Here is a 5,291-nt window from a genome sequence, read left to right on the forward strand (position 1 = left end):
ACCCGTAAAAAATTAAACAGCTCGTCCTCTTTACCATTCAAAGAACGAGCATTCCAATTTAAAATATTTAAATTATTATTTGGATTCATTAGAAAAACGTAATCCAATAACAATTTGATTTGTAAATTTTACACCTACTTGGACTGCTTCAGTCATAGTGGTGGTTTTGAACATTGCATCAATCATTAGATTCAATTGTTGAGTTAGAAAATTAAAATCAGAGGCAGACATATCACTTGAAGTGGGTATATTTGATGATTTCCCGTTAGAATTTTCGGTAGACGAAGAGGCGGAGTAGTTGTTACCTGTGGCGGCAGGGTTTTTTACATTTGATTTGAAGCAAGTATAATAGGTACTCATGGAACGAATAGGGGAGGAGTTCAAATTACCTGCTACGATATCAGCAAAGGATTTTCCGTGGGTAGATACATTCGAAATTGAAAGATTCGAACGGCTACCCGACGGATTAAAATTAGTTTGTGAATGAGCATGATTATAATCTTCCTGATGGGTATGATCCTAATCAAGCGATCGTTAACTGAGAGTATTGCTCGATACGACCGTTATCGTAACGGATATTATCTGGCCTGGCACGAGCCTCAATGACTCTCTTGCGTGAAGGGCAATTCCAAAAATTTGACTTATGATTGGCCCCGCAACTAGAGCATATAAACTTGGTGGTATTTTCCTTCACTGGACAGACGTCCTTGGCGTGAGAAAAAAACACCACAAATCATGCATTTAGCATCCATGCGGCAATTTTTTGTACCATGACCCCACTTTTGGCACCGACGGCACTGAGTGGGGTTCTGGTAATTTCCTCCAGGATTCTGGAAATGTTCCCATGTCACACGGACATCGATCAAAAGTTTTGCTTTTTATAAAGCTGTAATATTATTTAGTTCGTTTGTGTTAAAGTGGACTAAATAATATTCTCGAGAAAGCCCTTTCCGAATAATGCCAGATTGGGTTCTCTTTTTCATGATTACTTGGACTGGGGAATATCCAAGTAAATCATTTATTCCATTTTTTATGTCTTCAGGTGACTTATAGTCACTTGAGAGACATTTCAAGATGACTTTGAATAAACGTTCAGTTTTGTCGTCATGCTGTGCTTCTTCTCTTCAAGATATTTTCGCGATCTCTAAGAATTTCCGGCAAAACGCGACAGTCACCTTTCTTTGCTATTTGGAAGGAAAACTTGATTCCCCTAATGGAGTTCAAGATCTCCTGCATAAATCCCGCAAATTCGGAACAACTGACCACGATAGGCGGCATTCTTTGCTTCCTCACTTGAATCAAAGAGCCTGGGCTAGAGGCTGCTTCGATTTAGTGTTCGGAAAATTTGTCTAGAGCATCGAACCGATTGCTCATTTCGATGCAATGATCAACATTATCCATTTCACCCTTGGAAAAAAGTTCGCATTCCGGAGAAACGTCTTTTCTTCCATTCTTGCCACGTTAAGTAACAGTTTTAAATCCCACTTTTTTGGTAGGAAGTTTTGAATTCAGAGGTTCACCTTTCTTTTTGTTTGACGAGACCTTTTAAGAGGTTTCGTTTTTTCCCAAGACGGTGTCCAAGAAGGATTACCACCGCTAGCTTTCGCCAACGGGTCCAACGAAAAATCGAAGGCATGGGTCCAAACAAGGATTGTAAAGGATAAATAGTGGAAAAATAGTACTGAAAGTTAGTAGCACTGAAAAGTACCGTTTTTAATTTTAGCACTGAAAAGTACTGTTTTTGTAGCACTGAAAAGTACTGTTTTATTGTTTTAGGTAGTTGTTAAAGAAAAAACTTCCAAGAGCAGAGAGAATACGTGTACGCACAGCCCGAAGGCACTGATAAACCAAAAAGTTCGAAGCTAATGTCACACGTTAAGTAGCAAGCTAAGAGCCCAGAATTCTTTTAAGGTTTTACTTATGAGAAGGATACGTTGGTAAAAACTATAATTCAATTACCAGCGTATGGAAAACTGTATTGCCTATAGTCACTGTTTGTTCAAAGCATCCAACATTCAGTGCATTCTGTAAACGAACAGAATAGCGTGAAAATTGCCTATGAATAGCGCATATTAATACCGATTTTTACCGCATAATGAACGATTGCTGCAGGGCTGGAACTCATCGCTTGTAATCAACGCATCAATCATCAAACGATACGACTGACTGACGGCGGTGGCCTCTCCTCGTCTCAATTTGTGCAGCTATGGATGAATCCTTAGGCAGTACGCGGATGTTGGATGTTGGATGCCAATCAGCACTCTCATGGACTTTCGAAAATAAGTTACACATTATTGATTTAAATTACAAATGAAGTAAAATAATTCGTTCTAATGATGCCGCAACCGATCGGAGGGCATTCCTCAGATCAAAGGTTTGTCAATATTGACCAGGTGAATATTAACATGAAATCGAGGAAAACAAGAAACTTATTCGAAGCACTTCTGCAATAGCAAAGTGTCCCAAAAACCACATAAAACCCAATTGTCAGAAAACCCCGCAGTCCACAACCATAAAACCAATTTACTTTTATTACTCGCCACTTCCAACTTTGCCAATAAAGCTCCAAACCCACAAACGCTGCTCATCAGTAAACAACATCTAAACTGTTCCGGGGCAATACTCAAATAGAACCGAGAGCGACTAAACTTTGTTTCACTTTGCTCATCCCCCGTTAGCTGTCGGACCCTATCAGAAGTGACGCATCTAGCGAACACTTGCCGCACAAAGGCTAATCCGCCCGTACAATTTAGTCACATGAGTGGAAATCGTTTCAGAACACCATCAAGCTCGGGGAAGCTTGGGAACTGAACTATGGAGGGGATAAAAATTTCATTAAGACTCGCTTCCAGTGCCATCGCCCTTATCATAACGATAATCTAAACGTCCGTCGATTTGCATTCGACTTTCTATACAGCTACTAGACTCCTCGAGGGCCAAAGCAATAAAGTGATAGGAGCTGGGGAGTGCCAGTCGGGAATGTATGCGGACAAAAGTTCAACTATAAATGAAGGGACAACTTTTTCTGCGTTACTGAGTTAACATGTTCTCTCCATTGGATTGAGGAGCTGTAATATATATATATATGTTGTATTTTGTTTTGCATACACTACCTCAGCACGAACTCCATCTCTATCTGCAACCATGTACTACTTTTTGGTGCAATTATTGGTCAATCCTAAAATTGCTGTCTACTGTTTAGGGGCGCGAAGGCATCATCCACTGCTCCGTGTTATCATAGTGACGTTTCTCTGTACGCCAGATCTAATTAGATCGCATGCTTGAGTGCAATGCCGAACAGTAATTTCGTTAGAGCATCTCTCAGTTTCGATCAGTCTAACGTAAAAAAACGAGGTTGACACTTCGACAGCAACCTTCTTCTTCTTAGCATTAACGTCCTCACGGAACAGAGCCTGCTTCTCAGCTTAGTGTTCTTATGAGCACTTCCACAGTTATTAACTGAGAGCTTTCTTTGCCAAATTTCCATTTTCGCATTCGTATATCGTGTGGCAGGTACGATGATACTACGCATTGTAGCCGCGGACTCTAACCATTCGGCTAAGGTTGATATAAAACCATCCAGCGTAGCACCTATGAGCTTTTCTGCCAATTCAATTATTTGATGCTCAATCGCGTTGAACGCTTTTTTTTTCTCTCCCTATGTCGATGATTTCATCAGTTCCTTCAGTCTGCATACATTTTCACTTTCCATATCTCGATATCTCCATATCTCGATATGTTTCTGTTGATTTTTCGTTCTCAATTTTCTTTCCCCATGTCGATATGACCAATATCGAAAGTTACTAGACCAAAGTTTTGTGATTCAAAACAAATTCGGAGCGCAAAATGACGTCTGTTTGTGTATTACTTTCTTGGCAACGGAGTGTTTTTCAATCTAGTTTTCATCAAAAATTTGTCCTTTGTCTCGATCTCTCCCTATCTCGATGGTCCCTTCGATATCGAGAGGGGCGACTGTAATTGTGTACAAAAACTTATCTTTTTTTTTTTAGTACTAAGTGTATTAAGTTCAGTACGGGGGTGCTCGTGACAACTCGAGTATATTTTTATTAATTCAAGTTTATAGCTAAAATGGATGCTTGGATGATTCTCTGCTCGAGAAATTTTGAGGTTTGGCTTCTAGTAATCTTCTTCCTAACTTTGTGTTTTATTTTCAATCTTTGCTTTGTAATCCAAAAAGATTGATTTCATTTGATTGAGAAAGATTTTATTCTTGAGGCTTAAAGTGTGGCAATGATCAATCTCAAAAAAACTTCAATTGGTTTTCCGTCAAATATTTTTAAATTATTGGTTTGAACTCGGCAAAATTGCATTGGTTAAGAAATTTTAAAACTTTTGTTCAAGACTCGAACAACTAGGCGACATTCTATAGAGTAAGGTGGGGCAAAAGTTCGACCTTAGTGGTATAATCAAAGTTACCAGGAAAACAATAGCAGTTGAAACAAAACAAATACCATACAGTGAACCTTCAACACATTGGCTATAATTTTGCTGATCAAACTTGTGTCAAAATATATACCCATTTTTAGTTATAACAGTTTGAAAATTGATTGCCTTAAACGAACTTTTGCCCCACCGGTGGGGCAAAAGTTCGCTGCCTAAAACACAAAATATCGATCCGTTTATGGCAGGCATACTTTACACCAGCCATAAACTTAAGTTTGCCGAAAAATACACACTAAATTTTCATCAAAACATTGCCCAAAACCAGGTTAAATGTAATACACTCAAAAATAGCAGTTTTTCGCAAAACTAAGTAGAAATGTAAAATTGTGTTGACAGTTTTCACATGATCAGACAAATTTAGCTAAATTTGAAGATAATATGTGGATTTCAGGCAATTTGCAAATTTTTCCGTGAGTTTATACATAGGTCGAACTTTTGCCCCGCTGATTCGAACTTTTGCCCCACTATGGGACAAAAATTGATTCCAAGTATTTATGCAAAAATGAATACACCTCAAAGCAACCTTATGATAGGCCTAGAAACGCCCTTACATAAAATATTGAAAAAGATTTTATCTTCAATTGGTTCCATGCAACGAAAGTTTGACCAAAAATTACAATATTCACGCCGAAAAACAACAAATAGCCATAACTTTTCCAAATATCAATCGATTTTTATGATATTTGGAGTGAAAGTCTCTTACTTGTATAGCATTCGAACCACCATGACATTTATGAGTTTTGTTTTGAAATGTACTAGAAATTTTGGAAAGAAACTCTTATCCCACTCGAACTTTTGCCCCTTTTTACTGTAACGGAATATGTCTT

Source organism: Aedes aegypti, chromosome 3 (assembly GCF_002204515.2).
Source record: "Aedes aegypti strain LVP_AGWG chromosome 3, AaegL5.0 Primary Assembly, whole genome shotgun sequence".
NCBI lineage: Eukaryota > Metazoa > Arthropoda > Insecta > Diptera > Culicidae > Aedes > Aedes aegypti.